Source organism: Hypanus sabinus, chromosome 7 (genome assembly GCF_030144855.1).
Source record: "Hypanus sabinus isolate sHypSab1 chromosome 7, sHypSab1.hap1, whole genome shotgun sequence".
Lineage (NCBI taxonomy): Eukaryota > Metazoa > Chordata > Chondrichthyes > Myliobatiformes > Dasyatidae > Hypanus > Hypanus sabinus.
In genome coordinates, this window is record NC_082712.1 from 110852215 (window position 1) to 110865013 (window position 12799).

Genomic DNA, 12799 nt, shown 5'->3' on the forward strand with positions numbered 1-12799 from the left:
AAACCCACACAGACACTCTCAGATAAACCTACACAGACACTCTCAGATAAACCCACACAGACACCCTCAGATAAACCCACACAGACACCCTCAGATAAACCTACACACACACCCTCAGATAAACCCACACAGACACCCTCAGATAAACCCACACACACACCCTCAGATAAACCCACACAGACACCTTCAGATAAACCCACACAGACACCCTCAGATAAACCGACAGAGACACCCTCAGATAAACCGACACACACACCTTCAGATAAACCCACACAGACACCCTCAGATAAACCCACACAGACACCCTCAGAAAAACCCACACGCACCCTCAGATAAACCTACACACACACCCTCAGATAAACCCACACAGACACCCTCAGATAAACCCACACAGACACCCTCAGATAAACCTACACACACACCCTCAGATAAACCTACAGACACCCTCAGATAAACCTACACAGACATCCTCAGATAAACCTACACACACACCCTCAGTTAAACCTACACACACCCTCAGATAAACCCACACGCACCCTCAGATAAACCCACACACACACCCTCAGATAAACCCACACACACCCTCAGATAAACCTACACAGACACCCTCAGTTAAAACTACACAGACACACTCAGATAAACCTACTCACACCCTCAGATAAACCCACACACACCCTCAGTTATAACTACACAGACACCCTCAGATAAACCTACACACACACCCTCAGTTAAACCTACACACACCCTCAGATTAACCCACACGCACCCTCAGATAAACCTACACACACCCTCAGATAAACCCACACGCACCCTCAGATAAACCTACACAGACACCCTCAGATAAACCCACACACACACCCTCAGATAAACCCACACAGACACCCACAGATAAACCCACACAGACACCTTCAGATAAACGTACACAGAGACCCTCAGATAAACCCACACAGACACCTCAGATAAACCCACACAGACACCCTCAGATAAACCCACACGCACCCTCAGATAAACCCACACAGACACCTCAGATAAACACACACAGATACCCTCAGGTAAACCCACACAGACACCCTCAGATAAACCCACACACACCCTCAGATAAACCCACACACACACCCTCAGATAAACCCACACACACACCCTCGGATAAACCCATACAGACACCTCAGATAAACCCACACAGACACCCTCAGGTAAACCCACACAGATACCCTCAGATAAACCGACACAGACACCTCAGATAAACCCACACAGACACCTTCAGATAAACGTACACAGAGACCCTCAGATAAACCCACACAGACACCCTCAGATAAACCTACACAGACACCCTCAGATAAACCTACACAGACACCCTCAGATAAACCCACACAGACACCCTCAGATAATCCTACACACACACCCTCAGTTAAAAAAACACAGACACCCTCAGTTAAACCTACATACACCCTCAGATAAACCTACACACAGACACCCTCAGATAAAATAGGAACAGACACTCTCAGATAAACCTAGACAGACACCTTCAGATAAACCCACACACACACCCTCAGATAAACCTACACACACCCTCAGATAAACCCACACGCACCCTCAGATAAACCCACACACACACCCTCAGATAAACCCACACACACCCTCAGATAAACCCACACGCACCCTCAGTTATAACTACACAGACACCCTCAGATAAACCTACACACACACCCTCAGTTAAACCTACACACACCCTCAGATTAACCCACACGCACCCTCAGATAAACCTACACACACCCTCAGATAAACCCACACGCACCCTCAGATAAACCTACACAGACACCCTCAGATAAACCCACACACACACCCTCAGATAAACCCACACAGACACCCACAGATAAACCCACACAGACACCTTCAGATAAACGTACACAGACACCTCAGATAAACCCACACAGACACCTTCAGATAAACGTACACAGAGACCCTCAGATAAACCCACACAGACACCTCACATAAACCCACACAGACACCCTCAGATAAACCCACACGCACCCTCAGATAAACCCACACAGACACCTCAGATAAACACACACAGATACCCTCAGGTAAACCCACACAGACACCCTCAGATAAACCCACACACACCCTCAGATAAACCCACACACACACCCTCAGATAAACCCACACACACACCCTCGGATAAACCCATACAGACACCTCAGATAAACCCACACAGACACCCTCAGGTAAACCCACACACACACCCTCAGATAAACCCACACAGACACCCACAGATAAACCCACACAGACACCTTCAGATAAACGTACACAGACACCTCAGATAAACCCACACAGACACCTTCAGATAAACGTACACAGAGACCCTCAGATAAACCCACACAGACACCCTCAGATAAACCTACACAGACACCCTCAGATAAACCTACACAGACACCCTCAGATAAACCCACACAGACACCCTCAGATAATCCTACATACACCCTCAGATAAACCTACACACAGACACCCTCAGATAAAATAGGAACAGACACTCTCAGATAAACCTAGACAGACACCCTCAGATAAACTCACACAGACACCCTCAGATAATACTACACACACACCCTCAGTTAAAAAAACACAGACACCCTCAGTTAAACCTACATACACCCTCAGATAAATCTACACACAGACACCCTCAGATAAAATAGGAACAGACACTCTCAGATAAACCTAGACAGACACCTTCAGATAAACCTAGACAGACACCCTCAGAAAAACCTAAACACTCACCCTCAGATAAACCCACACACTCCCACAGATAAACCCACACGCACCCTCAGATAAACCCAAACACACAAACCATCAGATAAACCTAGACAGACACCCTCAGATAAACCTACACAGACACCCTCAGTTAAACCCACACAGACACCCTCCGATAAATCCACACAGACACTCTCAGATAAACCCACACGCACCCTCAGATAAACCCACATAGACACCCTCAGATATACCTACACACACACCCTCAGATAAACCTACACAGACACCCTCAGATAAACCTAAACACTCACCCTCAGATAAACCCACACACACCCTCAGATAAACCTACACACTCACCCTCAGATAAACCCACACACACACCCTCAGATAAAATCACACACACCCCCTCAGATAAACCCACACAGACACCCTCAGATAAACCCACACACACCCCCTCAGATAAACCCACAGGACACCCTCAGATAAACGTACACAGACATCCTCAGATAAAACTACACACACACCCTCAGATAAACCTGCGCACACACCCTCAGATAAACACACACACACACGCTCTTATAAAACTACACAGACACGCACCCTCAGATAAACCCACACAGACACCCTAAGTTAAACCCACACACACCCTCAGATAAACCCACACAGATACCCTCCGATAAACCCACTCACACACCCTCATATAAACCTACACAGACACACATTCAGATAAACCCACACAGACACCCTCAAATAAAACCACACAGACACCCTCAGATAAACCCACACACACACCCTCAGATAAACCTGCACACACACCCTCAGATAAACCTACACAGATACCCTCAGATAAACCCACACACACACCCTCAGATAAACCTGCACACACACCCTCAGATAAACCTACACAGACACCCTCAGATAAACCCACACAGACACCGTCAGATAAACCAACACAGACACTCTCAGATAAACCTAGACAGACACCCTCAGATAAAACCACACAGACACCCTCAGATAAACCTACACAGAAACCCTCAGATAAACCCACACAGACAACCTCAGATAAACCTACACACACACCCTCAGATATACCTACAGACACCCTCAGATAAACCCACACACACACCCTCAGATAAACCTACACAGACACCCTCAGTTAAACTCACACGCACCCTCAGATAAACCTACACAGACACCCTCAGATAAACCCACACAGACACCCTCAGATAAACCCACACACACACCCTCAGATAAACCTACACACACCCTCAGATAAACCCGCAGACACCCTCAGATAAACCTACACAGACACACTCAGATAAACCTAGACAGACACCCTCAGATAAACCCACAGACACCCTCAGATAAACCTACACAGACACTCTCAGATAAACCCACACAGACACCCTCAGATAAACCCACACGCACCCTCAGATAAACCTACACAGACACCCTCAGATAAACCCACACACACCCTCAGATAAACCTACAGACACCCTCAGATAAACCCACACACACACCCACAGATAAACCCATACAGACACCCTCGGATAAACCCACACGCACCCTCAGATAAACCCACACGCACCCTCAGATAAACCCACACAGACACCCTCAGATAAACCTACACACACACCCTCAGATAAACCCACACACATCCTCAGATAAACCTACACAGACACCGTCAGATAAACACACACACACCCTCGGATAAACCCACACCGACACCGTCAGATAAACCTACACACTCACCCTCAGATAAACCCACAGACACCCTCAGATAAACCTACACACACCCTCAGATAAACCCACACAGACACCCTCAGATAAACCCACACAGACACCCTCAGATAAACCTACACAGACACCCTCAGATAAACCCACACAGACACCTTCAGATAAACGTACACAGACACCCTCAGATAAACCTACACACACACCCTCAGATAAACCCACACAGACACCCTCAGATAAACCCACACAGACACCCTCAGATAAACCTACACAGACACATACGCCAGCAGATGCACCTACACGGAGACACAAATGAGCACACATACAAACATGAACATACTTAATCACATACGGATACATTCCAAGAAATACTAATTTCTATAAATATATACACAACCACTCACACACACACTCCATGCTTGTGTGCACAAAATATGCACTAACCTAGTCACACACTCGTATCATCTCATTCAGTCACACTCACTACCGCAGTCACAACCACATGCTCACACTCTCAGATTCACTCACTCACCTCGGGATCTGCCCCACTATGCCCTCATCTCCTCCACTCCTCACCATTAACCCCGTCCCCTCAGTGCTCGTGCCCCCTCCAGCAGCTTCACCAGTTCACTGTGGGACTGAGAGAGCCCTGTCAGGAAGGTGTGGGTCTCGTACCTTGCTTGGGATGTAGGAACAGCACGGGGCTGCTCCAGAGCAGCAGGGCCGGGCTGTGGGCCTCCATCTCTGCCTGTCTACGTGCTGCTCACTGGCGCCCAGCATTGCGCCTGCCTCACCGTTGTGCACCGGCTGGCCCACGGAATGCTCCTGTGCATTCCCCGACTATTTTTGGCCCAAATGCCTCTGTACCATATGTCACGCAAATCGCTCCTGATGCCCAGATTAGTTACAATGCAGATTCCTGGGAGGGGTCAACCATATGGAATAGCTGACATTGTACAAAGAGTTGAAATTCATGCAAGCCCCTTCCTCACACAATGCAGGGATTATTTCCTTTATTGAAAATTCTCCACATTCCCTCAGTTCCTACCTCCAGTTTGATCATTCCAGTTGTTGTTACATCAGTGAGTGATGCCCAGCTCCTCGGTGGAAGGAGGGGGCTTGCTCTTGGGTTTCCTGCCCTCCTACCCCATCAGCACCTCTCCCTCCCAATCCTAGCAGGCTCAGTGGTTTCGGAGTTTGGAGCGCACAGTAGAGTGAGGTAGTACCCTCTCACACGGCTGATAACACACTGTGTTTAAAAGCTTCGTGGCAAGTTACTCACTACAGAGTTATACACCACCCAGGCCCTTCAGCACATCTCATGCATGCTGGCCAAGTTGCTGACCTCAGCCACACCTATCCGGCACGTACCTTTCCTATCCACGTAGCTGTCCAAACTCCTTCAACCATTGTAATTGCACCTGCCTCCGCAGCTTTCTCTGGTTCCACAGACCCGCCACCCTCTTCACGAAAGGAAGTGAGTTGCATGGGATGAGTGGCGTGAAATGAGATCAGCGCCAGCCTTGCATCGTCCAGCTGTTCCTGTCCCGCTTCTGACCCTCTGTGTTGCCTGCCTGGACATAACCTGCAGCTTCTCACCTTACAGCGTCAGAGAGGAGGTCGTGAGGGGTGGGGGGAGGTCCTTGTATTTAAAACCCCTTTCCGGGGTCAGTGAAAAGCTGCCAGTCTTTGCAAGAAGAGACAGCTGGGCTTCTAGGGAGTCTCAGCTATCAATTCCACCGAAAACAAGCAGCTAACCTGCAGAGGGTCAAACCGCCTCACCCTTTCTCCAACCCTCCCCGAGGCATATCCTACCCTCCGCCTTCCTGCGTTCCTGTCGGCTCCGGTGATGGTCCCGGGGTCTGGACTCAGCTGACTGGGAGGGTTCGGATTGCTGGAGCCATTAACTGGCGTCAACAGCCAGCTGCAACCTTACAGTGGCTGCAAAGCTGGTCTTTATTTAAGACATCAGCTTCGTTCTCAGCTTCTGACCACCATGCTGGAGTCTGATTTTGCAATAACTCACACAGACGCAAGCAGGTTCACCCACTTACACTAGAACAGTACAACAGATCCTCTTATATGACTGGATTTGATCAATCTCACTCTTCCATCCTCAACAGCACATAACCCTGTTTTCCATTCATCCACGTCCCTATCTGAGTGACTTTTAAAAGTGCCCACCACCTTCCCCAACAGTGTGCTTCGTGCACTTAGCACACTGGGTATAATAAACGTACCTTTCATAAACTCCTCCACTCACGGTAAAATGCCCTTGCAGTGCCAGGGCAAAGGCCTGGCCACCCACTCTGTCAGGGCCTCTTATCAAGTTGCCTTTCCTCTTCCTTTGCTCCAAAGAGAAAAGCCCTCGCTCACTCACTCTATCCTCATAAGACCAGCTCTCTAATCGGACAGCATCTCCTTTCCTTGTGAGGTGCTTTGCTCTCCCTTCTGCTGTGCTGGTGTCCTCACCCATCACTCTGTAGCTTTGGACTGGGTTGGTTCAAGCTGGATATTTCTACCAGGTTTCTGTGTTTCTGGATGCAGATGCTACAAGCGCACTGCTCCAGGATCAGCATGTTGAGCAGCCGCTGAGTAGGGGGCAAAGAGAGCCCACATCAGGACTGAGAATGGAAAGGGGAGATGGCAGGTATAAAGAGTGGGCAGGTGGTGAGACAGGCTCTGGTAGATGAGACGTGGAAGCAGGTGAGGTTGGGTGAGGGTGGGGGAGATGGAACCAGATAGGGTGGGGAAAGATAGGAGACAGATCCCTGCAGACCAGGAACCCCAGAGTCTAGACTGACATCTACATCATTTATTATTATATTGTAATTTGTCCTCTACTGTGCCTATTGTTTTGTTTATAATTATTGTACTGTCCTGCGCTGTTTTGTGCACTTTAATCCTGTGCAGGTCTGTAATCTAGTGCAGTTTAATGTTGTTTTACGTAGTCTAGTGTAGCCTTGTGCTGTCTCACATAGTCTAGTGTAGTTTTGTGTTGTTTCATGTAGCACCTTGGTCCTGGAGGAACGTTGTTTCGTTTTCACTGTGTACTGTATCAGCAGCTTATTGTCGAAATGACAATAGACCAGACTTGACTTAATTTTCATTAGCTCCTCAGCTCCCCCACCCCAGATTCAACCACACAGCTGTACACGAGAGACAATTTACAGTGGCCAATGAACCTACCAACTTTGGGATGAGGAGCAAACTGGAGAGCGGTGGAAATGGAGCACAGGACTCAATCCTCTTTCCAAACCCCCCAGCTGAGTACGTCAATAACTCATCCTTTAGTTCACGTGAGTTGGTAGTCACAATGGTAGTTTAAAGATCACAGAGGGTGAGCATGCAAACTTCGCATTGACAGTACCCGAGGTCAGCATCAAACCCCGGTCTCTGGGGTCACTGGACTGTCTTCTTGACCCACTGTATCCTTCCTGTAAAGGTTGTGACACAGTGCCATTTTTAACTCACCAACAAGGGCAGCATTTAATGCACATCAAGGCACAGGAGGGGGCTGATACTGGGATTGGAGCAAGACAGAATCAGTCAGTAGAGCACAACAGGTCCAGCAGCATCTGTGAGACCGGCAATGTTTCACTTAGAGATCCTACATCAGATCTGAGAGTGGAGAGGGGAAGTGGAGGGGCATGGTGGAACAGGAGACAAAGGTAACTGCATTACCAACGGGGAGAGGGGATGTTGAAGCATGATCGGCAGATCAAGGGTAGTAGGGGAGGAAGAGGGATGGTTTGGGAAGATATGAAAGATGGGAGCAGAGTGAAAAAGGAGACATGAGGAGCAGCAGTAGCTGATAGAACTGGGAGAGGGATGGAAATGGGTGATCGTTCAGGAGGGGGAGATGGAAATGGGTGATGAAGTCTGGAGTGGAGAGATGGAAATGGGTGATGGGGTCTGTAGAGGGGAGATTGAAATGGGTGATATGGTCTTGAGGGGGTTTGGAAGTGGGTGATGTTGTTTGGAGGTGGGTTGGAAATTAGTGATGGGGTCTGTGGGGGGATGAAAATCGGTGATGGGGTCTGGAGATGGGAGATGAAAATGGGTGATCGGGTCTGGAGTGGGATGGAAATGGTTGATGTGGTGGTCTGAGGGGGTGATGGAAATGGGTGATGGGGTCTGGAGTGGGGGATGGAAATGGGTGATGGGGTCTGGAGGGGGGATGGAAATGGGTGATGGGGTCTGGAGGGGGGATGGAAATGGGTGATGGGGTCTGTAGGGTTATGGAAATGTGTGACGGAGTCTGTGGAGGGATGGAAATGGGTGATGGGGTCTGGAGTGGGGAGATGGAAATGGGTGATGGGGTCTGGAGGGGGGATGGAAATGGGTGATGGGGTCTGCAGAGGGGAGATGTAAATGTGTGATGTGTTCTGGATGGTGGTGCTGGAAATGGGTGATGAAGTCTGTCGGGGGAAATGGAATTGGATGATGGGGTCTGTAGGGGGGAGATGGAAATAGCTGATGGGGTCTGGGGGAGATGGAAATGGGTTATGGGGTCTGTGGGGGGAAATGGAATTGGGTGATGGGGTCTGGAGTGGGGAGATGGAAATAGCTGATGGTGTCTGGAGGTGGGATGGAAGTGGGTGAGGGGGTCTGGAGGGTGGTGATGGAAATGGGTGATGTGGTCTGTCGGGGGAAATGGAATTGGGTGATGCTGTCTGTAGGGGCAGTGATGGAGTCTGGGGGGGGAGATGGAAATGGGAGATGGGGTCTGGATGGGGTTTGGAAATGGGTGATGGGGTTTGGAGGTGGGATGGAAGTGGGTGAGGGGGTCTGGAAGGGGGGATGGAAATGGGTGATGGGGTCTGCAGATTGGAGATGGAAATGGGTGATGTGTTCTGGAGGGTGGTGATGGAAATGGGTGATGAAGTCTGTCGGGGGAAATGGAATTGGGTGATGGGGTCTGTAGGGGCAGTGATGGAGTCTGGAGGGGGAGATGGAAATGGGAGATGGGGTCGAGTGGGATGGAAATGGTTGATGTGGTCTGGGGGGGTGATGGAAATGGGTGATGAAGTCTGTGGGGGGGAGATGGAAATGGGTGATGGGGTCGAGTGGGATGGAAATGGTTAATGTGGTCTGGTGGGGTGATGGAAATGGGTGATGAAGTCTGTCGGGGGAAATGGAATTGGGTGATGGGGTCTGTAGGGACAGTGATGGAGTCTGGAGGGGGAGATGGAAATGGGAGATGGGGTCGAGTGGGATGGAAATGGTTGATGTGGTCTGGGGGTGATGGAAATGGGTGATGGGGTCTGTAGGTGGAGTTGATGGAAATGGCTGATGGTTCTGTAGGGGGAGATGGAAATGGGAGATGGGGTAATTAGTGGGGATGTAAAAAGTTGATGGCGTCTGTAGAGGAGAGATTGAAATGGGTGATATGGTCTGGAGTGGGGTTGGAAATGGGTGATGGGGTCTGTGGGGGGATGAAAATGGTTGATGTGGTCTGGAGGGGTGTAACGGAAATGGGTGATGGGGTCTGCAGAGGGAGATGGAAATGGCTGACGGGGTCAGAGGGGGGAGATGGAAGTAGGTGATGGGGTCTGGAGCGGTATGGAAATGTGTGATGGTCTGTGGGGGGATGGAAATTGGTGATGGGGTCTTGAGGGGGATGGAAATGTGTGATGGAGTCTGTGGGGGGATGGAAATTGGTGATGGGGACTGTAGGGGAGATGGAAATGGGTGATGGGGTCTGTAGGGGGGGATGGAAATGGGTGATGGGGTCTGTAGGGGGGGATGGAAATGGGTGATGGGGTCTGTAGGGGGGGATGGAAATGGGAGATGGGGTCTGCAGGGGGGGATGGAAATGGGTGATGGGGTCTGTAGGGGAGATGGAAATGGGTGATGGGATCTGTAGGGGGGATGGAAATGGGTGATGGGGTCTGTAGGGGGGATGGAAATGAGTGATGGTGTCTGGAGGGGGGGGATGGAAGTGGGTGATGGGGTCTGGAGGGGGGATGGAAATGGGGGATGGGGTCTGGAGGGGGGATGAAAGTGGGTGATGGGGTCTGGAGGGGGATGGAAGTGGGTGATGGGGTCTGGAGGGGGGATGGAAGTGGGTGATGGGGTCTGGAGGGGGATGGAAGTGGGTGATGGGGTCTGGAGGGGGATTGAAATGGGTGATGGGGTCTGTGGGGGGATGGAAATGGGTGATGGGGTCTGGAGGGGGGGATGGAAGTGGGTGATGGGGTCTGGAGGGGGGATGGAAGTGGGTGATGGGGTCTGGAGGGGGGATGGAAGTGGGTGATGGGGTCTGGAGGGGGATGGAAGTGGGTGATGTGGTCTGGAGGGGGATTGAAATGGGTTATGTGGTCTGGAGCGGTATGGAAATGTGTGATGGTCTGTGGGGGGATGGAAATGGGTGATGGGGTCTGTAGGAGGGATGGAAATGGGTGATGGGGTCTGTAGGGGGGGATGGAAATGGGTGATGGGGTCTGTAGGGGGGGATGGAAATGGGTGATGGGGTCTGTGGGGGAGATGGAAATGGGTGATGGGGTCTGTAGGGGGGATGGAAATGGGTGATGGAGTCTGTGGGGGAGATGGAAATGGGTGATGGGGTCTGTAGGGGGATGGAAATGGGTGATGGAGTCTGTGGGGGAGATGGAAATGGGTGATGGGGTCTGTAGGGGGGATGAAAATGGGTGATGGGGTCTGTCGGGGGGGATGGAAATGGGTGATGGGGTCTGTAGGGGGGGATGGAAATGGGTGATGGGGTCTGTAGGGGGGGATGGAAATGGGTGATGGGGTCTGTACGGGGAGATGGAAATGGGTGATGGGTCTGTGGGGGGGATGGAAATGGGTGATGGGGTCTGTAGGGGGAGATGGAAATGGGTGATGGGTCTGTGGGGGGGATGGAAATGGGTGATGTGGTCTGGAGTGGGGTTGGAAATGGGTGATGGGGTCCGTAGGGGGAGATGGAAATGGGTGATGGGTCTGTGGGGTGGATGGAAATGGGTGATGTGGTCTGGAGTGGGGTTGGAAATGGGTGATGGGGTCTGTGGGGGGATGAAAATGGTTGATGTGGTCTGGAGGGGTGTAACGGAAATGGGTGATGGGGTCTGCAGAGGGAGATGGAAATGGCTGACGGGGTCTGAGGGGGGAGATGGAAGTAGGTGATGGGGTCTGGAGCAGTATGGAAATGTGTGATGGTCTGTGGGGGGATGGAAATGAGTGATGGTCTGTGGGGGGATGGAAATGGGTGATGGGGTCTGTAGGGGGGATGAAAATGGGTGATGGGGTCTGTCGGGGGGGATGGAAATGGGTGATGGGGTCTGTAGGGGGGGATGGAAATGGGTGATGGGGTCTGTAGGGGGGGATGGAAATGGGTGATGGGGTCTGTACGGGGAGATGGAAATGGGTGATGGGTCTGTGGGGGGGATGGAAATGGGTGATGGGGTCTGTAGGGGGAGATGGAAATGGGTGATGGGTCTGTGGGGGGGATGGAAATGGGTGATGTGGTCTGGAGTGGGGTTGGAAATGGGTGATGGGGTCCGTAGGGGGAGATGGAAATGGGTGATGGGTCTGTGGGGGGGATGGAAATGGGTGATGTGGTCTGGAGTGGGGTTGGAAATGGGTGATGGGGTCTGTGGGGGGATGAAAATGGTTGATGTGGTCTGGAGGGGTGTAACGGAAATGGGTGATGGGGTCTGCAGAGGGAGATGGAAATGGCTGACGGGGTCTGAGGGGGGAGATGGAAGTAGGTGATGGGGTCTGGAGCAGTATGGAAATGTGTGATGGTCTGTGGGGGGATGGAAATGAGTGATGGTCTGTGGGGGGATGGAAATGTGTGATGGAGTCTGTGGGGGGATGGAAATTGGTGATGGGGACTGTAGGGGAGATGGAAATGGGTGATGGGGTCTGTAGGGGGGGATGGAAATGGGTGATGGGGTCTGTAGGGGGGGATGGAAATGGGTGATGGGGTCTGCAGGGGGGGATGGAAATGGGTGATGGGGTCTGTAGGGGAGATGGAAATGGGTGATGGGGTCTGTAGGGGGGATGGAAATGGGTGATGGGGTCTGTAGGGGGATGGAAATGAGTGATGGGGTCTGGAGGGGGGGGATGGAAGTGGGTGATGGGGTCTGGAGGGGGGATGGAAGTGGGTGATGGGGTCTGGAGGGGGGATGGAAATGGGTGATGGGGTCTGGAGGGGGGGATGGAAGTGGGTGATGGGGTCTGGAGGGGGGATGGAAATGGGTGATGGGGTCTGGAGGGGGGATGGAAGTGGGTGATGGGGTCTGGAGGGGGGATGGAAGTGGGTGATGGGGTCTGGAGGGGGATTGAAATGGGTTATGAGGTCTGGAGCGGTATG